This window comes from Crinia signifera, chromosome 5, assembly GCF_055691185.1.
Source record: "Crinia signifera chromosome 5, ASM5569118v1, whole genome shotgun sequence".
Taxonomy (NCBI): Eukaryota; Metazoa; Chordata; class Amphibia; order Anura; family Myobatrachidae; genus Crinia; species Crinia signifera.
Window position 1 is genome coordinate 245,228,397 of NC_139221.1, and position 27,182 is coordinate 245,255,578.

At 45.4% G+C, this 27,182-nt stretch overlaps 1 protein-coding gene and 1 pseudogene across 1 annotated transcript in view; both read left to right on the plus strand.

The window, feature by feature from the left end:
- Positions 1 to 27,182, plus strand: part of SATB1 (SATB homeobox 1) — a 166,736-nt gene that overhangs the window by 4,995 nt on the left and 134,559 nt on the right. The window lies entirely within an intron of this gene.
- On the plus strand, positions 14,204 to 14,341 carry LOC146006084 (U2 spliceosomal RNA; annotated as a pseudogene).

Sequence of the window (27,182 nt, forward strand, 5' to 3'; positions counted from 1 at the left end):
CAAAGTCAGTCCTCAGGACCCCACACAGTGCATGTTTTGCAGGTCTCACAGAATAAAGTGAAACAAATAGCTCCACCTGTGGATCTTTTAAAATGTGTCAGACAGTAATGATTGCACCTGTTGGGTGACCTGTAAAACATGGGCAGTGTGGGGTCTTCAGGACCGAGTTTGAGAACCACTGCTCTAGTGGGTATTTGTGATATGGAAGATAGATTGTTAGCTCCACTAGGGCAGGGACTGATGTGAATGACTCAAATACACTCTGTAAAATGCTGCAGAATATGTGTGCAATATATAAGATAACTGATTATAATAGAAGCAAACACTGGACAGAAATGCAGCTTAGTGCAAGTTGTATAGGTGAAACTCTTTATGTCACTGGTTCAGTATTCTGGATCATGAACACCTCAGGAAATGAGCCATGGTGTATTTACTGTGCAGATGTTTTGGCAATGCAGGAGATTTAAATTGCACATATTAACCCTTCAAGGGAGAGATGTGTAAAATTTCCACTAAAAATTCCAGCATCACTCACATTTGTTTATATGAATTCAAATAAAAAATGTTGTGTAAAAAAATATTATATTTCCTACAGTATATAAGATAAACAATACAGGTCATTATAATACATTCAAATGTTTTCTTGGCAATTTTCACACCTATTTTGACAAATTCACTTGGCACTCATAGGGTTAATAAAGGCAATGCCTCAAACTCTGCTGGACAACCCCATCAACAAATCAAATCGTGGAATACAACTATTTTTACTATGATGTTGATATTTATTTGATTAATGAGTATATGGAAAGCTTATATTACAATTTTTTTACTTTTTATTACATTTTCAAATACATGAGAGCTTATAAAATACATAGTACATTTTCAATTTAGGGCATACAATACAGAAAAAGGGTGTATACAATTGTTATCATAATATTACAATATAGTCTTATATAACATATTCATAAACCCAGCAATTGCATGATAATTTACTTCCATTATATCAAGTAGCTCTTAAAAAGTCAAACACAAACAAAATAATACAAATAGAAATTGAAGACAGAAATTGAACACAAATTAAATATCTAATGAATTAAGATTAGCTGGACTGCCCACAGGGTCCATGAATGGGTTTTTTATTTCTATCACTGTGATGGACAATATTTTATGGGACAAGTTATGATTCAATGATGCCTCAGAACAAAACTCAGCACCCTGGCAACTCTGGCTAGCAAGAAGAAGCTTCATGGGCCAGTCCATGATTGTTAAATAGGTTTCAGATAGTTCCCATAGTCACCATAGGGAGAGGAGTGTAAGCATTGCTCAGAGCCCTGGGAGTGACAATGTCTCTGCCCTACAGTCTTGCAACCGGTAAGCAGGGTGCCTGGAACGGCACTCACTCTGTGCACACCCCCTACAGTGTGTATAGCTACTTGGAAAATGAGGACCGTGGGTAGATCACAAGGACCTTTTTGGCCACCCCTGTTCTAGAAGGTGCTAAATAAACAGGAAGTAGATTCTGATTGGTTGCCCATAGCAACATCTCATCTTCACCAGAACTCCCTTCTTAGTAAATAAACTCCAAAGTTTTTCATGGACTTTTTGTGAAATGTGTTTGCACTATACCAATACCTAACATAAAAGGCAAACCTTTGCTTTCTATCCCTTTATTGCAGATATGTCTTGAGATCAAACATTACCAAACAGATTTAGCAAAAATATGCAGTGGGCAAACACAAAATCAATTTTTAGAAAACCTTGAAAAAAGCTTTAATCAAGTTGGGTTACCTCCTCCACTTATGTTCAGATCTACAGGACTCTGAAGGGTCTGTGTCTGACATGAAAAAAGCACAACCTTGACAAGTGCCCCTGGTGTCTGTCATCATGGTTACAAGTGCAAAGGTCCTGTATTAGTGGAAAGCAATGCCTGATGCCTCCATTTGTTAACTTGAACTTGGTTTGAAACATTATTAATGTATTAGTGGCACAGTGGGTTTTTGTGTTTGTGTCAAATCTTTCATTTGTGCTGTAATGTATATTACAAACCTTTGGTTTATTTGTGCTCTATCGGTGGCCAGATACATATTCTCTATATATAAATGATACAGTATTCAGCTGGCTTTAAAATCATGGCATTTGTGCAGTGCAATAGTGTTGTGCTGCTGCGTGGTAGGCAACACTAAATTTGGGGCTTGTTTCATACCTTGTGGTTCATTTAGATCTCTTGTACACAGAAATAAGATCACATTTTCGCATAGTACACTAGGTCTGTCACATATTTGTGAATACAAAACAACTTGGACAGTGTATAACCAGGTTCTAGTGTAATCCAGGGGCGCCATCAGGGGGGGGGGGGGTCTGTGGGGACCAGAGTCCCAGGCCCTGACAGTCAGGGGGGGCTCGGGTGTCAGTGGTTAGCAGCTCAACCCCCTTCAATAACACCCTTGGCAGCATTTTTACATTTAGTGCCACTCAGAGGCTTGCTTGAGCTCACAGACAGTAGCCAATCAGGAGCTGCCGCATTGGCTGCCAGTGTGCCAATTTCCAATTGGCTCATTGCTTGCTCCGCATTAAAAATAATAACAGTACACCGTCACTCTGTACATGGCAGCTAGCGTGCGAAAGAAACCCTGGATCATAGATCGCCGGGTGCTCTGTGACACATGAGATAGGGGGCTCTCAGGCATATAGAAATGACCCCTTCTCTCCTCCGTTCCCCCGCTGGTTATGGGATGCAGAGATGGCCAGAGCAAGGAGAAGAAGCTGCGTTATTTGGGGGAAGTGGGCGGTGCGCCTGAGGCAGAGGACGGAGCACAATGTAGCATGAGCTGCAGGGAGCAGCTTGAGTGTGTCACACAGCTGATACAAATACAGAATGGCTGGGGTGCTAATTGGTCACATACTGGGCCAGTGATCCTTCCAATAAAGTTCTGCCCAGCTCCAAGGAGGAGCCAGATCTAAGGCAGCCACCAAGAGGCAGAGAATGGAGCCCAGCATCAGCAGTGCCTAGACTGCAGAGTTGGACTGAAAAAAGGTCTGTAGAGTCTTGCCACTTCTCACACACATCTAGTGCCTAACTCTCCCCCAGTGCCTAACCCTCCCCCCAGTGCCTAACCCTCCCACAGCCTAACCCTTCCCCCAGTGCCTAACCCTCCCGCAGCCTAACCCTCCCTTAGCCTAACTCTCCCACCAGTACCTAACCCTCCTGCAGCCTAACCCTCCCCCAGTGTCTAACCCTCTCTCCAGTACCTAACCCTCCTGCAGCCTAACTCTCCCCCCACAGCCTATCCCTCCCCCCAGTACCTAACCCTCCAGTAGCCTAACCCTCCCCCCAGTACCTAACCCTCCAACAGCCTAACTTTCCCCCCAGTGCCTAACCCTCCCGCAGCCTATCCCTCACCCCAGTACCTAACCCTCCAGCAGCCTAACCCTCCCTCAGCCTAAGCCTCCCTTAGCCTAACTCTCCCACCAGTACCTAACCCTCCTGCAGCCTAACCCTCCCCCAGTGTCTAACCCTCTCTCCAGTACCTAACCCTCCTGCAGCCTAACTCTCCCCCCACAGCCTATCCCTCCCCCCAGTACCTAACCCTCCAGTAGCCTAACCCTCCCCCCAGTACCTAACCCTCCAACAGCCTAACTTTCCCCCCAGTGCCTAACCCTCCCACAGCCTATCCCTCACCCCAGTACCTAACCCTCCAACAGCCTAACTTTCCCCCCAGTGCCTAACCCTCCCGCAGCCTATCCCTCACCCCAGTACCTAACCCACCAGCAGCCTAACCCTCCCTCAGCCTAAGCCTCCCCCAGTGCCTAACCCTCCTGCAGCCTAACTCTCCCCCCAGTGCCTAACCCTCCCGCAGCCTATCCCTCCCCCCAGTACCTAACCCTCCAGCAGCCTAACCCTCCCACAGCCTAACCCTCCCACTAGTACCTAACCCTCCCGCAGCCTAGCTCTCCCCCCAGTGCCTAACCCTCCCCCCAGTGCCTAACCCTCCCGCAGCCTATCCCTCCCCCAGTACCTAACCCTCCAGCAGCCTAACCCTCCCACAGCCTAACCCTCCCACCAGTACCTAACCCTCCCGCAGCCTAGCTCTCCCCCCAGTGCCTAACTCTCCCTCAGCCTAACCCTCCCCCCAGTGCCTAAGCCTCCCCCAGTGCCTAACCCTCACGCAGCTTAACCCTCCCACAGCCTAACCCTCCACCTGTACCTAACCCTCTTAGCCATCGCCCCAGTGCCTAACACTCACGCAGCCTAACCCTCCCACATCCTATCCCTCCCCCAGTGCCTAACCCTCCCGCAGCCTAACCCTCCTGCAGCCTAACTCTCCCTCCAGTGCCTAACACTCACGCAGCCTAACCCTCCCACCAGTACCTAACCCTCCAGCAGCCTAACCCTCCCCCCAGTGCCTAACCCTCCCTTAGCCTAAGCCTCCCCCAGTGCCTAACCCTCACACAGCCTAACCCTCCCACAGCCTAACCCTCCACCTGTACCTAACCCTCTTAACCATCGCCCCAGTGCCTAACCCTCCCCCCAGTGCCTAACACTCATGCAGCCTAACCTTCCCACCAGTGCCTAACCCTCCCACATCCTATCCCTCCCCCAGTGCCTAACCCTCCCGCAGCCTAACCCTCCTGCAGCCTAACTCTCCCTCCAGTGCCTAACACTCACGCAGCCTAACCCTCCCACCAGTACCTAACCCTCCAGCAGCCTAACCCTCCCCCCAGTGCCTAACCCTCCTGCAGCCTAACCCTCCCCCCAGTGCCTAACACTCACGCAGCCTAACCCTCCCACCAGTACCTAACCCTCCCACATCCTATCCCTCCCCCCAGTGCCTAACCCTCCTGCAGCCTAACTCTCTCTCCAGTGCCTAACACTCACGCAGCCTATACCCTCCCACCAGTACCTAACCCTCCAGCAGCCTAACCCTCCCCCCAGTGCCTAACCCTCCCTTAGCCTAACTCTCCCACCAGTACCTAACCCTCCTGCAGCCTAACCCTCCCCCAGTGCCTAACCCTCTCCCCAGTACCTAACCCTCCTGCAGCCTAACTCTCCCCCACGGCCTATCCCTCCCCCCAGTACCTAACCCTCCAGCACCCTAACCCTCCCCCCAGTACCTAACCCTCCCGCAGCCTAACTCTCCCCCAGTGCCTAACCCTCCCACAGCCTTTCCCTCCCCCCAGTACCTAACCCTCCAGCAGCCTAACCCTCCGACAGCCTAATCCTCCCACCAGTACCTAACCCTCCTGCAGCCTAGCTCTCCCCCCAGTGCCTAACTCTCCCTCAGCCTAACCCTCCCCCCAGTGCCTAACCCTCCCTCAGCCTAAGCCTCCCCCAGTGCCTAACCCTCCTGCAGCCTAACCCTCCCCCAGTGCCTAACCCTCCCACAGCCTAACCCTCCACCTGTACCTAACCCTCTTAACCATCGCCCCAGTGCCTAACCCTCACGCAGCCTAACCCTCCCCCCCCCAGTGCCTAACACTCACGCAGCCTAACCCTCCCACCAGTACCTAACCCTCCCACAGCCTATCCCTCCCCCAGTGCCTAACCTTCCCGCAGCCTAACCCTCCTGCAGCCTAACTCTCCCTCCAGTGCCTAACACTCCTGCAGCCTATCCCTCCCCCCAGTGCCTAACCCTCCAGCAGCCTAACCCTCCCACAGCCTAACCCTCCCACCAGTACCTAACCCTCCCACAGCCTAGCCCTCCCCCCAGTGCCTAATCCTCCCTCAGCCTAACCCTCCCCCAGTGCCTAACCCTTCCTCAGCCTAACCCTCCCCCCAGTGCCTAACCCTCCTGCAGCCTAACCCTCCCCCAGTGCCTAACCCTCATGCAGCCTAACCCTCCCATAGCCTAACCCTCCCCCCTGTACCTAACCCTTTTAACCCTCGCCCCAATGACTAACCCTCCTGCAGCCAAACCCTCCCCCCAGTGCCTAACCCTCACGCAGCCTAACCCTCCCACCAGTATCTAACACTCCCACAGCCTATCCCTCCTCCCAGTGCCTAACCCTCCCGCAGCCTAACCCTCTCCCCAGTACCTAACCCTCCTGCAGCCTAACTCTCCCCCCACAGAAAAATGTCTTTCAAAGGTGTAGTTTTTCACATCATATTCTAACATTAGTGATGCTTATATATTGCAGCGCTATATGAACATAGAAAAACATAAACATTCTGTTGTTAGTGTAAAGTGTATGCAGTGTTTTTGGAATATTATATTGCCAACCTACCTACAATCCTGCATTTGTCCCTACTGTCCCATCTTGCAATAGATGTCTGGCTGTGAATAAGAGTGAATCAGCAGACTGATTTGCTAGCAGACTGTCACTGTGATTCCGGTTGATAGATCTACAGTGTCTAGACAAACAGTAAATAGGTCTACCTCAAAAGCAAACCTCCCAAATGTCCCCGTTTTCACGGGTCTGTCGCGGGTTTTTTCGGGTGGGGGTGGGGGTGTCCCGGGGCCTGCAATGTCCTTTAACTTGTGATGGATCGCATGTGACCTCTGTTCTTCGCCGTTGGGAGGGTGGTCGCAGGTCGGAGGTTGGACCTCTCATGTCCGATGCATAGGGGACTGCCCATCGGAGCTGAAGGGACATCACACTCACCCAAATCTGGCCATTTCTCAGCCTGTTCCATCAGGTGAAATCATAGACCAATTACACCGGGGCAAACAGATGCAGATCAGGAGAAAGACACATGTGCCTGGGGAAGCCACATCATTTGCAGCTAGCTACAGACAGATGCAGGTGATGATGAACAGTAGCTAAGCAGTTGTGATTGGCTGTTGAGACTCAACTGATGCTGACTGGTAATTTCTTCAGCACTAAGGCTATAGGCGAGGGTCCCATACCACATACCCTGCACCCATATATAACTCTCCATAGTTTTTGGATGACACTGCTGATGTAGCTGAAATCACTCCGAAAATGGCACACTATAATTTTACCGGTGATCTGTGCATGTACACTATAGGTTTGTTACCAAGAAAATGGTGGGTGCCATGTTTCTGGAGACCTGCACATGCATAGTCTTTTGCGCCACAGAGAAGAATATGCCTGCACGCAGGCTCATTTCTTAAACCACCAGTTTAAGAACCAGTAGTTTCTGCTGTATTAGAGATGTGTTTGCACTGTTACTATCGCCTGATACTGAGTTTTGCCAGAAACATGTTGGTTAGTCACAGTTTAAAAAAAATGCAAATTGAACCTGCAATATTGGAAGCAATTGCCTTAGCCCAGTGATTTTCAACCTTTTTACCTGGCGGCACACTAAATAAGATTTTTAAATTGCCAAGGCACACCATGAGATCCCCACCGGGCAAAACACATTAGCCCCCACAGGAAAAAAAACAAACCTATTGGCCCCCTTATAAAAACAATCACACTGGTCCACACAGGTAACACAAATAAAATACATTGGCCCTTTACATGAAGAGACCAGTAAATAACAGATGAACTGGTGGTGACACTGGTTTGGGCATCTCTAGATCTGGGGGCACACTTGAGAACAGCTCAAGTCACACTAGCGTGCCACGGCACAGTGGTTAAAAAACACTGCCTTAGCCCTATAATGTTTGTCTTTCTTCTCAAAAATATTAGATGATAAATAAAGGCTAATTTCTGACAAAAAGTAGAATTTATTTATTACCAGGTATTTATATAGCGCACACATATTCCGCAGCGCTTTACAGAGAATATTTGAACATTCCCTGCCCCAGTGGATCTTATAATCTATATTCCCTACCACATGTACTGTAGTGCATGCACACACAGCTATATATCTACAGTTACAGTTACCTACATGTAACACACCCCTGTGAAATTAGGCAGAATGATAGTGTCAGAGAAAGAAGATAAAGGAGTGTTTTGTGAGACCAGGGGCAGCGCTAGGGTGTTTGCAAATCCCCTGCAAAAAATAAATTTGTGCCCTCATTCCCATACTTTTTAAGGAACAATTGCAAAAAGAGGGTGAAGGGGCATTGCCACACAATAGTACCCCAATTCAAATTATACCAGATTGTAGCAACATCTTATTCACATTACACCTCATGTAGCGCACCTGTTTCATATTATACCAAACAGTAGTGTGACTTATTCATGTTGCGACACTTAATAGTGAGTTCAAAAGCCCCCATACATTACTGCGATTTGTGCCAATTTCACTCATTCCCAACGGAACGGGCCGAGAAATCAGCCCAAATTGGATACCTGTGATGTCCCCTCTGGTCCGATGTGCCGTCCTGTGCACGACGTTCCGACAGTCAGAATCCCGGATTGAATACCCCTGTACTGTACCTGTGGTGATCTCGACAAAATCAAGTTTCTTTCCAGATAAATGATTATTCCAAGAGGCCTTCTATTTTAGTGGCATGTCATATTACAAATACATTGCTAAGCTTTCACCTTGCATAACAAAAGTGGTAATGCAAAAAGAAGTCATTCCTTTAAGAACACATGTTTGGCATTCTATTTACATTGTGTACAGAGACAGCTGCAGACTACTTCAAATGTGAGATTGTTGACAAGTGCATATTAACGCTAGCACACTTTTATTCATTTATTTTTTGTTCACAGTGCAAGCAAACTGTCATAATAGATGGATGGGCTTGTTTATGTAACTGGGCAGATACTATGAGAAAATGAAGACAAACACGTTTTAGTAATTTCTATTCCTTATTAAAGACATGTTTCCTCATCAAAGGTATTTTCCACTTTTACTCACTTTCAAATGATCTTGTCTGTAATTCACACACAAAAGGTGAATTACCATAAATACTAGCTGTACCTTTGTGACAAGAACATTATGTTTTTGAGCAAATGTACTATTTCACAGCAAAGGCAAGTTTTTCTGACATTGGTTCACACCATGTTTTGAAACTGATAGACATCATCGATGATTTGGGCAGCCAAACCACAATATCTACTATTCACTGGTTTTGATGGTGTTTTGTAAACAGACGCTGATGTCCACCCATTTTAAAATGATCAAACCCCAGATTAGCTGGAACCAATGGAAGCCTTTGGCAAAAACTGCCAGAAACAGAAAATACTGTGTTTTAGAAGTTTTGAAATAATGACCAGGATTTATGCAGCGTTCTATATGATCTTTTTTTGTGATCATTTTTTTTTACAAAGTAACCCAATAATACCCCTTTCACACCAGCCTAAATTCCCGGGTTGGGCTCGCGACTAGCGCTGGTGTGAAAGGTTCCCGGGCCAAAATCCTGGGAAAATTTGTCGGGATTTCAACCCTGCTGGCTAGCAGGGTTGTTCCCGGGTTTGCCCGGGGTCCTGGCCGATGTGAAAAGGGTACTAACCCAGGTTGCTGGTCCTCTGTGCGGGCGGTCAGGTCGAGGATCCACACAGGCAGCGGGTGCAGATGACAAGACTGGCAGCGGATGAAGATGCAGCTCTCCGACGCCCTCACTGCAGCCGGAGAGCTGTGTCATCTACGCCCGCCATATGACCTGTCAACTACACCCGCCACCTGTGTGTATCCCGGACCTGCACCGAGGACCGGCTACACGGGGTGAGTTCTGTCCACCGCCTCTGTCACCATGCCTCCTCCCCGCCTCCTCCCCGCCTCCTTCCCACACCAGAAGATGCAGGGACTTTTCTGGTGTGAAAGGGGCCAAGCCGGAATGCCACAGCATGATCCTTGCGCCTTATTCCTGGGTGGATCCCTGCATTTTCTGGTGTGAAAGGGATATTACTAACCAGCAATTGACCTTTTTTCCTAGGCTGGCAGTGGAAAAATCTGAGGAACACAGAGTGTGTAGCCTACCTGTAATTATCAGTGCTCAGTACTAGGCTAAGCAGCCAGGGCTTTTGCCGCTATAGCAAATGGAACATTCAGCACATGGTCCTGCCACAATAATGCCAATCATCCATAGGAATTTGGTTCTGCAAAGAAAATGGGAGACCCCAATCCCCTAGGTAGAGCCAGTCCCTTGTTGATAGCACTAAGGCTAGTCCTCCCCCATGATCTGCGAATGCACATTAGACGCTGTCACAGCATTAGGGTCTGTGAGTGACCCCAGTGCTCTGAGTCTTATGATCTGCTGGCTACAGGAGGGTTCTCAGGAGGACAATGCACACAGGATTCAGTACATTGATACAGTCTCCATGTCATCATAGGTCAACATAGACACCAAAAATCGTGAAAAGCTCATGTCGACCTCACGTATGTAGACCATTTTTAGGTGTCAACCTTGCCACTGTCTATTAGTGGTCGACCTAGTGACTGTCGACCTAGACATTTTCTACTATCTATACTGTAACCGACCTCAGTGAGTCTAGTAAATAAAAACACACACCCACTCATTGAAAAGTATTTGTTAGATAAACACATACCATTATTTAACTCTTTATTACTACGTAAAGCTTTACAGATTGGTTCTCTTCAATTTAGGGTTGTGATATATTTTGTTGACATTCATCAACTCAATTCATAATTTTGACATGGTTGTAATGTTGACCTTCATCTTGTTGACAATGATGAAATGTGGATGTGATTAGAATGTCAATAAAGGTTTGTGGTTGACTAGTGGTGACTTACCTGGTACAGCAGGTCAGGTGGCTCCAGCAGTTTCTTCCAGGTAGGTTGGAGACATGATGACTTCCTGCAGATTCCTAACACTAACCTCCCTTCCATAACCATAAACCTCCCTCTAGTGCAGTGGTTCCCAAACTGTGTGCCGTGGCTCCCTGGGGTGCCTCGGGACACATGCAGGGGTGCCGCGGCTTGGTGGTCCAGGACCAACTCAAATTATTAATGGTTAATTATTTAGGAGCAAAACCAGTGCTGGTGGCTGCCAATCATAGAATGTGTACAAACAGAAGCAAATCCTGCCCTTTACCACATAACTGCCGCTAAGAATCGCATATAAACCCAATCTAATTAATTTCTTTGGACCTAGGGGTGCCGTGAAAAAAATTCTGATTCTCTAGGGTGCCGTGAATCAAAAAAGATTGGGAACCTCTGCTCTAGTGGCTAAACCTAACCCAACCCTCTTATTTCCTATTCCTAACCCTCCAGTACCTTTAGAATGTTTACATTTCACAACTTTACATTCTGTGCATAATGATGTGTTCAATATAGACATTTCGACAATGTTGACATTGTAACTGACAACTTTGTAGTGTATAAATGAACATTATGACTGCATTCTGGGACTTGTCACAAAATCCAAAACAAAACATAGAAAAACCCCACAACTCACCTCTAACAGGGTCCCGTAGCTTATGACAGTTTATCATGGGTCATTGGGAAAGAATGGGGACACACTGATTGATTTTAAGCCAAATTTATAAATCTTTGTTTCTTTTTGCCATTGTATTGTACTGTATTACTTTTCAAATGTGAGCACAGTGCATGTGCTAAAAACTATGGCAGAGAACCCATTCTATTACCTATGCATCCTTTCCCCTTCTTGTTTAACTTTCACTGAACAGATGATTTAGATGATGCATATGCTAGTGTCAATAGATTAATGAATATTTGAATGTTTAAAGCTTTATCTCCTGATAAAGACCAGACAGGAGAACTTTTCTGTGCAACCAGGAGAGCCTCCTAGTCATTTTCTAGAGTAGGCAAGTATGAACTAATAACAATGGGGTTATTAAGATCTGAATGGCAGGGCCGCCATCAGAAACAGATGACATGGGCAGGGCCCCTTACCACTATTGCTGATCTACCATAACCCCCCTCCCCCCCCCCCAAAAAAAAAAAAAAAAAACAACAACAACAACCTTAAGCCCCATAAATATTAGAGGACCCCCAGTATATCCCCATCTGCTGGTGGATGAATTGCATACATACTGAACGATATCAGTAAATGATATCATTCAGTGACATCACCGGGACCCACTGAACATTAAGGGCATTGGCTATATAGCCAAAATCAACCTTCATGATAAGCCGATGGGGGTGGGGTCGTTTTTAATGATGTGCAGGAGCACGCATCATTAACAATATTGAGAAAGAGGAAAGAAAGAAAGAAAGAAAGAAAGAAAGAAAGAAAGAAAGAAAGGCTAGGGGGGCGCAGGGAAGGCATGGCTAGGGTGGCACAGAGCAGGGAAGGCAGGGTTAGGCAGGCACAGAGCAGGGAAGGCAGGGCTAGAGGGGCACAGGATAGGTAAGGCAGGACTAGGGGGCACAGGGCAGGGAGGCAGGGCTAGTGGGGCACAGAAAAGTTTAAGCAGGGCTAGAGGGGCCCACAGCAGGGAAGGCAGAGCTAGGGGGGTACATGACAGGTAAGGCAGGGCTACGGGGCACAGGACAGGGAAGGCATGGCTAGGGGGGCACAGGACAGGCAGGGCTAGGGGGGCACAGGACAGGCAGGGCTAGGGGGGCACAGAGCAGGGAAGGCAGGGCTATGGGGGCACAGGGCATGGAAGGCAGGGCTATTGGGGCACAGGAAAGGTTAAGCAGGGCTAGGGGGCACATGACAAGTAAGGCAAGGCTATGGGGCACAGGACAGGGAAGGCATGGCAAGGGGGGCACAGGGCAGGGAAGGTAGGGCTAGGGGGGCACAGGACAGGTTAGGCAGGGCTAGGGGGCACAGAGCAGGGAAGGCAGGGCTAGGGGGCACAGGGAAGGCAGGGCTAGGGGGGGCACAGGGCGGGATAGCAGTAAGAGGGCATTGCCTAGAAGTTCTAGTTCTTTACCAGCCAATTCAGCCTCAACTAACCCCCCCCCCCCCCCCAAAAAAAAAAATTAGTTACCTACCAATTCCTCTTGCTGCCATTGGGGCTCCTCCTGCAGCAGAGATGACCTGAAGCAGCCTGCAGGCACATATACAGAGAGCTCTTTTTAGGAGGTGGGCTCACACTCAACACTGCAGTTATGGAGAGGGGACTGAGATTGGCTGAGAGTGCTCTCTCATCCCTCTGCAATCTGTTGCTGTCATCCTGCTTCTGGCTGCTTCTCATTCTGCTGGGGCAAGGAATAATGTGCTCCAGCGTCCAGCCCACACAGCAGCAGCAAGGAGCTGGGTTATATAATTGCACACTATAAAGTCACCACTTGTTGGTGCAATATATTAGATTGATTTAACTTCATTTACTCTAATAAGCAAAGTTCTTTTTACACATTTCTTGATTTTAGGAAGACTGACGCAGAAGAAATTGGTCATAGTTGCACACCCTTTCTACATTCTTAAAGATTTATTAAGCCGAAACAAGCAATTAGCAAGGAGGATCTCCTTGTGTATCTAACAGGATTTAAATAAACAAATTTAAGGCAATTTCACTATTTATCACCAAATTCACATTTCACACAATACTTCTACTTCTTTCAGAGCAGCTTTCTCTGCATCGGAGCAATGCTGAATTGCTCTGTAGAAAAGTATCCCCTGCCACAAGTTGGAACAGACACCATAGACACAGAAAAGTAAGCAGGGGTCCAATGAGTGAGAGACATGGACCTGCATAGTTTAGACTAGGAAGGAAATCCAGTTTTTCTCCTCTGGGTTTGTACCAGGGCTGAATGGATTGTGAAGATGGAGGCCCAGTTACCAGCAGGGTCAGAAAAGAGGACTGTTGTTAATGCTGCTGAGGGCCTTAATGGACAGCTTCCCATACTTAAATATGGACTGCTAAGTCAACAGTACATCAAGCATATCAGCAGTGTATGTACTGGGGTGGTGATAGAGACACACAGTTTGAACAGAATTATAGAACAGCAGAAAACTACAGGAACAGCTAACAATCAACATGCTGTATTATTAACTGGTTAACATTTGTCTCTGTTGCTTACCATTCACAGATTAGCACATGTCTGTTTGGTAAAAAGAAAAGAGAGAGATGAGATAAGGATTGCTCCAAAAGGAGCAAATTTTTGAGTGTATGTTGTATGTAAATTACATCATGGTGGATATTAATTTGTCAGGGCCAGAGTTCCCACCAGAGAACACTGGCCCTGACAGATCATTCAGCATGCAGCGCTGTGTGTGCTGAGCGATCTGACTGAGCGATCTACTATAGCTCAGAATGCTCAGTGCATCTCTCCATGTGTAAACCCCTTCACTCCCACAGTATGTGCTTCCATGTATGCCTCTGGCCGTGAAGGACAAAGAGATAGCAGAGCTAAAATGCATTACAGCACTGGGCGTCACTGTTCCAGTGTTATAAGCCAGCCTTGGGTGTCAGCTATGGTTGCATCTGTAAAGAAAAGATGGTTTATCCTGTGCAATGGACTGCAATCCCAGTCGCTTCTCGGCCTTTTGGCTAAGATCAAGTGTAGTATCTGTTCTTATCAGTTGGGTATGGACTGGCCTCCTGGCAGAGAATAGAGAAAGGCTGGTCTGAGTAGCTGCTCTGATGGGCGGAGGGTGTGGGACCCTCTGTTTTTTCCCGGGAGCAGTGAAAGGGCTAGCTGAGTACCTTCACCTCTGCCAGTGGTAGGAGGCTCCGTAAACCCACTGGTAGGAGGGGGGGAGAAACACTGGGCCTAGTAGTTTGACTCTCTTGACGGGGTTCGTAGCCCCCGAAGGATGAGACAGCGAAAGGCTCAGTCTAGTATCCATTCCCAGGGAGCGGAGAAAGGCTGGGTCTGAGTAGATGGCTCCTGTTCCAGAGGTTCGTAGCCTCTGATGGGGAGACCGCGAAAAGCTCAGCCTAGTATCTTAACCCTGGGAGCGGAGAAACACTGGGACTGAGTAGATTGCTCTTCCGAGGGGGGTGCAGCCCCTAAGGGAGTCTTTCGAAAAGCCCAGTGGAGTACCCATTCCCATGCCAGGGGCTGGAAAGTACCTGCTGGTGAGACGGAGAAACACTTGGTCGGACGCTGACTGGTCGGCTGCCTGGAGCCCGAGGCTGCACTGTGCCCCCGGGGTAACCCGGGGGTGCCTGATTTGCACTGGTGATGTCCAGCACCATGCACTGAATGGCACCTGCACCGCGCACTTCCCTCTAGGTTAGGCTACACGTCCTTACCTCGTCCTTTTGGATGGGGTAGGACAATTTTTTACACCCCCACCCCGGCCTTCTGGCTAGGGCCTCTTTTATTTATTTCTTTGATTTGCACTTTTGAGCACTTCACGTTTTTCGTTAGTTTGTCACATTTTTTTGATTTGGGTAGTGCGGCTGTCCCTAACAGGCCTTCCGTTCCCCAAACGTGGCTGGGACTCTTCACCTTTTGGGGAGAGTCCCGGTCCCCTCGAGGGCAACCCCGAGCCGCAAGGCGGAGGGAAGCCTAAGCGGGTCTCTCCAAACCTTCGGGTGCGGAGGACCCACCGTCCAAAACCCTTCCGGGGGTGGAGGAAACGCGGGTCTCTCTGAGCTTCGGCGAAGAGGACCCACCGATCCCTTTTTTCCCTTCCTCGGCCTTATGGTTGAGGGGGGTTAGGGGAACCATGGGGCCTTTCTCCTTTGGGAGAGGGCCCACACGTTCGTACGGCTGCCCCCTTTGCACGTGTTTAGGCACAGCACTGGTGGTGGTGGGAGCACACCTCGGGCTCCCTGAGTTTCTTCAAACTGGGTGTCACTGTTCCAGTGTTATAAGCCAGCCTTGGGTGTCAGCTATGGTTGCATCTGTAAAGAAAATATGGTTTATCCTGTGCAATGGATCAAAGCTCTGACGCAAAAATATTAGCCACCCTGTATGCCAAATGTGGATTCTGGTCGATCACATTAGATAATGGATCATCCATATTCACTCTTGTTAATGACACCTGTGTGAATGTGTTCCTTCGAATGTCCTTTGGCATGTGCACTGGCAGTGAAGTATTCCATCAATGTATGGAGCACCAATTTGAGCGATATCCATTTGATATTATTGTGGATGACATGCTTCTTTGGTGTTGATTCATTACATGTGGCTATACAAGGTCCTTCAATCAATCTTGAGTCACTGAGTTCCCATATACAGTATTGGTCATCTCCTAACCTCAGATCACTGGCATACCACATGGGTCACCGAGCCCAGGGGGGCCCCCACACTGCACACCTTACATACATTCAATGCTCACTTATACAGAGTCCCCATGGCAGCAGGACCTCTCCAAAAATCACTGGAAAATGTAGCAGCTGTCACTTCCTGATATTATGATTATGTGCAGGAGTCTGTGGCTCTAGTGCTCAGATCTTACTGCACTTCTGGCTAGAGAGGAGGGGGACAACAGGGAGGATGCTACACATGGGCCTCCTATTCTGTTAATAAGCTCCTTCTTCAGAGGTTGAGGTTGTTATGCTAGATCCTGACAAGACACATGTCTACTCCTAAAGATAAATCTGCAAATCTGCATGAGTCTGCAATGCTTTTTGGGTATAACCACCTAACTTTCAAAACTTCTGCCACACTACAGTGTGCTCACAACCCCACTCAGCTATCATCTGCACAATGATGTTGAATGGTGTTGGTTGGACTACTATGCTGCTGCTATTTCTTGCCTGAACTGTATGCTCACCCAGTCTGGTGTTCCAAATTTTTATGTGCCTGTGCCTGTGCCTGTTTTGACCTCTGCTGATGCTTCCCATCATGATCTTGGCGATGTCTGCCTGCAGTATAGCAAACATATTGGTTTTGCTTCCATGGACTTTACTGAATCTGGGCAATGATCAAAAAGGAAATGTTGGCTTTAGTATCTATTAGCAGTTTCACAAATTCATCTATTGGCATCCAGTGGTAGTTGAAACAGACCAACAACAACTATTTAACATTCTTCACCAACCCTTGCATACTGTCTATTCATTTTGTTGATGATTGTGCTCCTCCCCCTTCCTTTCAAAGAGATCTATAATGGCCCAAGATAGATTGGGAACCGCATGGAGAATAAGATGTCCCTTGGCATAATAAGCTTATAAAGCATTGCATTGGACCAAGGCAGAGACAATCCGCTCAATCTTAACACAAACTCAACGTTTTATGCTTAAGCATGACCCATAGGAAAAGGTCATCCCTGAGTCTGGCATCACAGAGATCTTCCATGTTCTAGAAGATGAGGACATCAAATTCCGTAACATCCTAATCATCTTTAGCATCATTAAAATCTGAATCCAGAAGATGAGTATGTGAACTGGGGTAGGCCAGTTATATCACAGAAACTCAGTTTTAGTATTTGGTTGAATAAGAGCCATCGGAGCACTGTCCTAAAGATGTTTGAGGCATTGCATATATTACTTCCAACATTTGGTTATGATATAGGGGGTTGGCAATGTCTAGGTTGACAGTCACTACAGTATGTTGACCACTAATGATCGACAGTGACTAAGTCTGAGGTAGCCAACTCCAGTCCTCGAGAGCTACCAACAGTTAATGTTTTCCAGTTCTCCTCACAGAATCACAAGTGAAGTAATTAGCTCTACCTGTGGACCATTTATAATGTGTCAGTCAGTAATGAGTGCACCTGTGCCCCAGCTAGGTTTTCTAGAAAAGATGAACTGTTGGTAGCTCTCGAGGACTGGAGTTGGCCACCACTGGACTAAGTCAATACCTAAAAGAAAGAAGGTCTTTGAAAGAAGGTCAATACAAGCTTAAGGTCTGCATATGGTCGACACTCAAAAGGTCAACATCAGTTCCCATGGTTTTTTTTTGGTGCCTATGTCACCATATAAGTATACTGCGTCCCCTCGCATGGCTCGCTGCACACACGATGCTTCGGGCACAGTGCCTCGCTGTGGTTGGCACACTATTATATTCTCCCTATCTGCCCACTGGGATAGTAAAATATGAACCAAGTCGGTTTAAACAAAATAAAATTTTAAAAACTCGTGTTGACATTTTGAGTGTCAACCATGTCAACATTAAGCTTGGGTCGACCTTCTGTTAATGTTGACCATTCTTCGGTGTTGACCTAGTCACTGTTGACCATTAGTGGTTGCCCTAGTGACTATCAACCGAGACATTGTTGACCCAGGAACTGAATACCCAACTGAATAGACCAACCAAAAATAAACACAAACCAAACCCACAAATACACCTTAAACCAATCATAGTCAATCTGCCCATGCCCACTTTCCAAACAGCCATGGAAATTTTATATGGTGAGTCAGGACTATCTGGCTGCTATTGGGGCAGTTTCATATGATTAAAATGAGTTTCACTGGAATGTCAGGTAAACACGGGATTTATAATTTAGACATCACATATCCTATCACTAAATTTCAGTTTGGGCATTTCGATGTGTGTGTGGGGGGGGGGACGCAGAGCAATGGAAACTGCAGTTTTGTGAATCTGATTCCATAATTGCATGTAATAGCATCATTTATGTTTACATAATTGTGCTTCAGTAGATTTCTGTCTTCAGTAAAATCAGGCTTCATTTTGTTCCACAATTCTGTTTTTCTATTTTATTTTTTTTTGTAAACTGCAGTATCCTCTATTTGCCCTATTAATTGTTGATATGTTGCCATCCACAAGACAAAAATTAAAGCTGTAATTAAATAATCATGTGATCCTCCTTAGTGCCAGTGAGAGCAAACTCATTTTTCCAAGCACTGATGGTCACTGATTATTGCATTATAACTGGCTCATTTTATGTTGTTTTTTACAGCCTGCTATATTGCTTACCTGATAAATAAAGTGCATACAGTTGGATTAGTTATCGAGAATGTAGATACTGGTTGGATACATTGCTTTTATCTCCCCATCATTTGTCACCAATCGGTTCATTTTCAAGAATTACTTCAATGGTGTAGCTTTTCTTTGCCATGCAATTTAGTCTGGTGTTTTTGCTGGAATGAATGTATACAGGAAATGCCAGAAGAATTAGAAAAGAAGTGTGGTATTAAAATGCAAAAATGATTGAAATTAAAATAAAAGGATGCTGTTTGTGCCAGTGTCCTGGCAGTTAGAATAACATTCAAATGATGATTCTCTGTATGTGTGTGTGTGTGTGTGTGTGTGTGTGTGTATGTATGTATATGTACACACACATTAAATTTTAGTAATAGAATGCAAGGGGGAAATTTACTAAGATGAGAGTTCTGTTTCACATGGGATGTTGCTATGGGCAACCAATCGGAATCTACTTTTTAATTATTTAGCACTTTCTAGAAGATAATAGTATCTGATTGGTTTCCCATAGCAACATCCCATCTGAATAGAACTCCCATCTTAGTAAATTTCCCCCTAAATATGCAATGTAATCACCCCTAGCAAACATATGCTTTTTTTTTTACTGTGCAGTAGATCAATGTTTCTCAGCCCATACTTGTCTAGACAACTCTTCTGCATTCCACCAACTTCGCCAGTGAACAATGATGAGGTGTGCTAATGCGATTCACTGACAGAGACAAGACCAGGGGGTGAGGACTGCACCTGAGTCTCACCTTCTGAGTGGTGACACCAAAATACAGACTGTTTTTTTCACACCCTAAACATTTTGGAGGCGTGGCCTAATCACGGCAGATGGCTACGCCCCGTGATTAGGCCAGGCACCCAAAATTTTACCAGGACTGCCGAGAGGGCCCCGGTAAAATGATGGGTGCCTGGTCTAATCGCGGGGGCGTGGCCACCTGCCGTGATTAGGCCACGCCTCCAAAACGTTTAGGGGGTGAAAAAAAACAGTCTAAAGTCGAGGTGGGAATGTTGGTATTGTCTTGCCCCCCCTTAGCAGCAGCAGCAGCACACACCTACAGCATGTGCTGTGCTGACAGCAGGCTCAGCATGAGCTCTCACGTCGTTGGAGACAAGGACACAGCAACACACGCTGACCATCAACACCCACTAAGTCTACTCTGACCCCAGAGTAGAGAGCACGGCACCCCATGACAGTGCGACCACAGGAAGCGGGATCTCGCGATACCGCAAACCCGGAAGTCGCACTAGTCGGCATGAGGTGCCATGGAACACAAGCCGGTGGAGCTGCAGTGCTCGCAGTCCCCAGCACGCATCTATCCACCTGCTCCCAGCTACTTCCACAATACACCAGCCCTCCAGACACCCCAAACCCTCACACAGACTTTGCACCTTAGGGGCACTTGTAATTAGGGAGACGCATACCCAATTAGAGGAACCTGTACATTACCTGGATATATCCCTAAATACAAAGATTTTTCCCCTGAGTGAACTATCAATCTAACTGTCAAGGCATTAATCCCTTACAGTGCACAATCCCATATAATCTTTTTGTTTTTGTGTTCATTCCAATTTATTTTATTTACCATTTTTTTTCCACATAAATCTTTGTACAAATAAGGTACCATCAGCACCACTGTGGACAGACACCGCACCTAGCTAAGTGCTCCAGTAGCATCGCTAGGAAACTCATTTATAACATTAATTTGTAACACCGTATTTAAGACAGGCATTGTGACCAAAATAAAAGTATCTTAAATACACTGCAAGAATCATTTAGTATTCATTTGCATTGCACAGAATTAAAAGAAAGTATATACTTGACCACCTAGGTGGAAAAATATATTTCAGGCGCTTCTGGGTGAGTTGTTTTGGTAAGCTGCTCACACCATGGGGAGGTCAGCCCCCAAAAAAACAGAATGCAAACACACGAAAAGGGGTGGTGGAGCACTAAATAATATAATTTAACAGGGTATGACCAATTGGGTAGTACAAATTATTTTATTTTTACCAATAAAAAATAGGGTTAAAAAGCAATTGCACATATAAAAATAACAATAATGGTGTACAGCCTGAGGGGATCTCATGCATTAGTGGGGACAGATAGATAATATACAGTTTCTCACTTGTTCCTATGGTTACTCTCACAAGTGGATAGATCACAATCTCCCAGATGGTATTGGGGAAAGGCTGGAATGGCGGGTGTCCATAAACCTGACCGGAATCAAGAGCCTGATCCTGATGGAATTGCGATACTTGGTCTCAGTCCTTTAGTAAGGTGGTCCGGTGAATAACAGGTGGTGGTGTCCCTTGTGGTATCCAGTTTCAATTGTCCCAGATGGAAGGGCTTGGAGGGTGGAGAGTTGGTTCAAGTGAGGGTAGTTGCTGTATAGAGTCCCAATGAAGATTGTATCTATTTAGAGTCCCAATGTCAGACTGTAACACCTGTCCTGACGCGTTTCGTTGTCCACAGACAACTTTTTCTGTGGACAACGAAACGCGTCAGGCCAGGTGTTACAGTCTGACATTGGGACTCTAAATAGATACAATCTTCATTGGGACTCTAAACAGCAACTACCCTCACTTGAACCAAATCTCCACCCTCCAAGCCCTTCCATCTGGGACAATTGAAACTGGATACCACAAGGGACACCACCACCTGTTATTCACCGGACCGCCTTACTAAAGGACTGAGACCAAGTATCCCAATTCCATCAGGATCAGGCTCTTGATTCCGGTCAGGTTTATGGACACCCGCCATTCCAGCCTTTCCCCAATACCATTTGGGAGATTGTGATCTATCCACCTGTGAGAGTAACCATATGAACAAGTGAGAAAATGTATATTATCTATCTGTCCCCACTAATGCATGAGATCCCCTCAGGCTGTACACCATTATTGTTATTTTTATATGTGCAATTGCTTTTTAACCCTATTTTTTATTAGTAAAAATAAAATAATTTGTACTACCCAATTGGTCATACCCTGTTAAATTATATTATTTAGCGCTCCACCACCCCTTTTGTGTGATTGCACAGAATTAGTGCACAAACATCACAGAGCGCAGGTCTCTACACCCCTGTTTATATTGATGACTACCGGAGACTAGCCCTCTCCCCGTATGTTACCTGGCTTGGTCGCATCACATGTGATGCACTATCCCAGATGTTCAGTCTGGAACCCTCGTTGTGAGCTGCCCCCGTTTTAGCTCCGGACCTTGCAGTAATGTGGCTGTCTCACATCACTGCTGGAATGTTGCCCAAGAAAGTTGTGTGGCCATTCTCCAATGACACCCTCCAGTTCCTAATACAATTTAGCAAGATTCTGGAGATTCTTCCAAAATAAAATTTAGGGACACTTACAGTAAGACAACATTTAAATTGTAGCATAAACAAGTAGCTGGAGGCTATTATAACTGGCAGGAATTGCCCAATAGTATATCTTTTTTTTTCCTGTGTGGATACTGTTGATGTTTGCTTTATGTACAGACTATAGTACTCACATTACAAAAAAAAAAAAAAGTCTTTAGGTTTGTTTTTTCTTTCTTGTTTTAAATAATAAGTTGATGGGGGATGGAATACATACATGGTACTTTTGTTTTGTCCTCAATTCTGACTTATTATACCTCAACCAGACCAAAGACTATAATGAATTGACTCCATCATCTTCACAGCTCAACTTCTAGATAGTGAATTCTATCTGTTCTTATACACAATAAATCTATCCTTATTTTAGGCTAAGATAGCATTTATTATTTTCTTAACTGGACTGGAACCAGACTTGACCAGATTGGAACTGAATACTGGATTAAAACTCTAATACTGAGCTGGACTGGAACCAGATAACGTGCATGGAACCAAATGACTTGACTCTACTGTAACAGGAATACAGACATGAACCGGGTTACAGCTGGAACTGGAGTACTGACAGGAACTGGATTATGTCTGGAACCAGATTGCAGACTGGATGCTGGGCTGCGACTGCCTGAGCTGGATGCTGGGCTTGGACCAGCTATATGAGAAGCCACTCTGGAACTGGCAATGCTTGATGCCGGGCTGCAACTGACTGTAAGATGCCAGGTTGGGACTGGCAATGCTTGAAGCCGGGCTGGCACTGGCTATGCTGGACCAGATAATATCAGAAGCAGCAGTGTTACAGAATAGATTAGAAGCAGTAAGCGTTTCACTGGACTGGGCATGGTTTGAGGGAGACAGTGGTACTGCAAAGCAGGTCAGATCTGGAAACTGACTTAATCAGACTGGGACTAGTAAAGCATAGTAGAGTCTCAGAATAATTGAACATTGTGTCTGTATGTAGTGCTAATTCTGAAATAGGAAACTGTGGTGATGACCGCACTATAATATGCCATCACAGCAGAGGAATACAGGATACGACAGGAGATCATTGTGCTAGAAAAAGGACTGAAATGATCATGTCCAGTTGACTAAGAGTTCAAAATATTAGGCTGGAACTAGCACACAAAGCAGATGAATATCTTGCTTACAGGGATATCAAAGGTAACAGCAACTTGTGGTAAATTAGCTCAAGCGCCACAGGAGAAAGGCTCAATCATAAGAGAGGTTACAGCAGGATGTCTGCAAATAAACAAGGCTGTAGAATTCAGCAGCATATTCCAGTGGGGCTAAGAATTTAAGAACTCTGGAGAGTATGATAATCAGTGAAGTGTAGCTGGAAGCAGCACTGGGCTAGAAACACAGGGAAACCATAAATAAATGTGACTTTAGAACACTGAGACACAGGTAACTCAGATGGAGGTTAGCTGCAAACCAGCAGCCAAGGAATCACCAAAATGACTTGTTAAATAGTAGCTGCCGGTTACAGAATGCTTGGAATGGTCAATTGAGGTAAGCAAGCATTCCGACTGGAGCAGAAGTAGTCAGCTGTCAAGATTCAATATGGCGGCGCCCAGGCACTAGAAGCATAATACTACATTAACTAGAAAACCTGACCTAAGGGAATGAGATCAGTTCCATAGTGAAATCTGGCGCATGACTGTACAGTATCTCTTGATACATTATCATATTTTCTATACATAGGTATAACAATTCTAAATAAATATTCCATATAAATGACATTCTATGTAAATTGCTGCATAATATGCACACATTATATAAATATAGGCAAAACCAATAGGGGTGAAATTTAGTAGGATGAGAGATTCAGAAAGTGAGAGATTTGGTAAGAAATCTTGGGCCAAATGTAATAGGGTGAGAGTTTCAGAAAGTGAGAGATTTTGGGAGAGTTTTCCCATGTTTTATAAAGCGGCAATCAATTACATGGCAAAATCAAACTGGTTTTGCAGTGTAATTGATTGCCGCTTTAAAAAAAGGGGAAAACTCTCCCAAAACCTCTCACTTTCTGAAACTCTCACTCTATTACATTTGGCCCTAAAGTTTTTTTAAAGCAGCAATAATTTACACTGCAAAATCAAACTGGTTTTGCAGTGTAAATGATTGCCGCTTTAAAAAACCCTGGAGATTTCTTACCAAATCTCTCACTTTCTGAATCTCTCATCCTATTAAGATTCACCCTAGGTGTATGGAATCAATTGGGTAGTACAATACAGTGGCAAACGCAGGATTTTCAGAAGGGGGTTTCCAGAGGGGCATAGCAAAGCCAGGTCAGTTAAAGTATTATAGATCGACCAAATGTATATAAATAATAATAAATATATATAGTGGAGTGGGCTTAGTATTCATAATTTCCTGGTGGGAGGACAGCTTGCTTGACTGCAGATATCTCCAGTTCCCGAAAATAGATTTCTTAGATTTTAATAGAATTAAAAACTAGAGAATCCCACCTACCAAATGGTATTGGGGACTAGGGGATCAGAGTTCAGGAGGCAGAGCAATCTTCCAATGAGAATATAAAACTACATACCAGGTGTGTGGAACTGGAGCAGTAACCAGCTGCTGGAAGGCTGATATCTCTGGTTCTGGGACAAGCTACAAGTGTCCATCAAAGGGGGAGAGTCCCAGCTTTTGGAATATACCCTCAGAAAAACTCTCCGTCAGACAAAACCTGAAATATCTGACTGGGAGGAGCAGTTAACAGGCTTGGATGGGGACCACTGCTTTGAAGTCAGATATCTCTGGTTCCCAAGGGCCTATTTTTAAAATTCTTGTACCGATGGAAAGATGGGACCCTCAGCTTTCAGCCTAGGGCCCTTAGACTCCTGGGGGTGTTTCTGGGTACTCAGAAACCCCCCTGCGTGCGCTACTGCAATATTAGGTATTTTTAATTAGTATCACATGAGTTTAAAACACATAAAGAATATGAACATGAATTAATATAGCAATAAGTAACTGTCACAGTAAAAAAATATAAAATATATAATTTACAATAGGTAATAGTTTTTAGTCGGACTATTGAGGTATTATAATTGTTGTACAGCGTTCCAGTGAAAGAAGGATAATGGCTTACTGGATGTGTATTAGTACGGTCCCTGGTGTAGATCCCAAATAAAGATGATGGTTAAGAGGGAGTCCATATGACCTGCAGGAATAGGTTCCGCTGGAGGGAAGGTTGTTATACTCACCATAGAGGCATCCTTACGATTATGCGATCCGTTTCTCCTGAATGTTGAGCAGGTGGTGGTATCCCAATTGCAGCAGTTGTAAAAAGATCTTTTTATGGGAATAGCCAGGAACCAAGGTGTAGAGCCGGCTTGCATGTAAGCTTAGGAACTCTGATATCGCCTCAATAAGTCCAACAAATAACAATTAAAATCAAAAGGTGCTTCCCAACATGTTTCGCTGGTGGCTCGCAGCTTGATAAAGCATTAGACAATAAAAATAATTACGGGACCCCTGCAAGTTACTGCAGAAGGTTATCACATCACATGTGTAGTCAGCAGACAGCACATACATGGCAGCATTGTGGAGGCACAAAGTGATGGGAGGAGTCTAAAATAACAGACAATTCAACAGATCTTTCAGGCTCCTTGAATCATTGACTGAGATTAGAAAAGTTATAAGCCTGATGTTCAGCAACATGGAGTCGCGACCCCATGCTGAGAAGGCCGGGACCCACTTTGGGGTCAGGACCCACAGTTTGAGAACCACTGCTCTAGAGCTACCAGCAGTTCACCTCGCATGTGCACAGGTGCACTCCTTAGTGACTAACACATTTTAAAAGATCCACAGGTGGAGCTAAATACTTCACTTGTGATTCTGTGAGGAGACATGGAAAATGTTAACTGTTGGTAGCTCTCGAGGACTGAAGTTGGCTACCATTTATTAAAGCTGATATTAATATAACCAGAAGAACAATAAGTGAAATGCGCAGTTTACGTACTCTTTCTGTAACTTGCGTACCCTTTATCTCTAGCTACGTGCGAACAAAGCGTAGCGCAGCGTAGCGGACCTTTTCCGTGTATTGTACACGCTGGATCAGTTCCAGTAATAAGAAATCCCTTCGCAGTACTTAGTACGTAAACTGCGAATACCTTTTATGGACAATGTCCGTAATATACCTTATAGCTAGATGCGAATAATAGACGAGACAAAGATATAACAAAGTGAGGAGATAGATTCTCCAAATGGTGTATTTAGTCCCTAGCGGACAACAGGGGATTACAGAAAGTAAGAACACAGTGTTACACTTGATACAGTTAAACTAACAATAATAAATATACTTTAAACTAACAAGGGAACAGAAACAGATAAATAACATAATCAGCCACAGGAACACAAACGTTACCGTAAAGGGAATATCGCAGCGCAGTCCGGTCGGAGCTCGCTACGTTCAAACTGAACTTAGCCCGGTCAAGATGTAGGGAGAGATGCAGTGCCAAAGAGAGAGAGCGAGCCAGCTCAGGGATGGCTATCTTATAGGGTCCAGGAAGGGGGGGTCAAAGGCCCTTATGATTGGTCAAGGGTTCAAATGTCCAGTCCTCAGTGATTGGGCAAGGTATTACATCTGGCTTGGAGAAGTGCAAGGGGGGGGAGGGTACTTTGGTGTCCTTTTGTTTGCTGGCATCGTCGTCGGGGGTCGTAAACAGCAACAGGGACTGGTTACAACTGCATTCCTTTGTCTCACACAGGACACATGATAAAAGTACATATAATAGGTATTTTGTCCGTAATTATCAGACCATAGGACTTGCGAATATTTGGCTCCGACCGGAATGCTGCGCACGGGACACTGAACATAAAGATACCAAACATGTACAGAAACAATCGTGTATTTCTAATTAAACTATGTGTAGTGCACTAATCCTTTAATTAACTATATTTTATTTAGTGTTAGTGGCACATTATGAATTTATGTGTATTAGTATGGCTGCACTCATGGTCCACTTCGTTACACAGACTCGGGTATTATACTTTATTTGCGCAACTCTGCGAACCAAAATGGCGGCCATACTACCCTAAAATGGCGTGTGTAACTCGACTTTAACACACTTGTCTAATGCCTCAAATACAGTTGGAGCCACAACCCCATTATTATGTGTCCACACACATGCACTCATTATGGCCACACCTCCTGTTGAAATGTATGTTTCATTTTCTCTTGATACAAAAGATTTTTACTATAATAAAATATTGTGAGTGCTGATGTCAAGTTTGTACTTACTCTTTGCTAAATAGTTTGATTGTTGTATGACTATGCTATTTGTTTTTCTCATATGTGGAATATAGCCTAA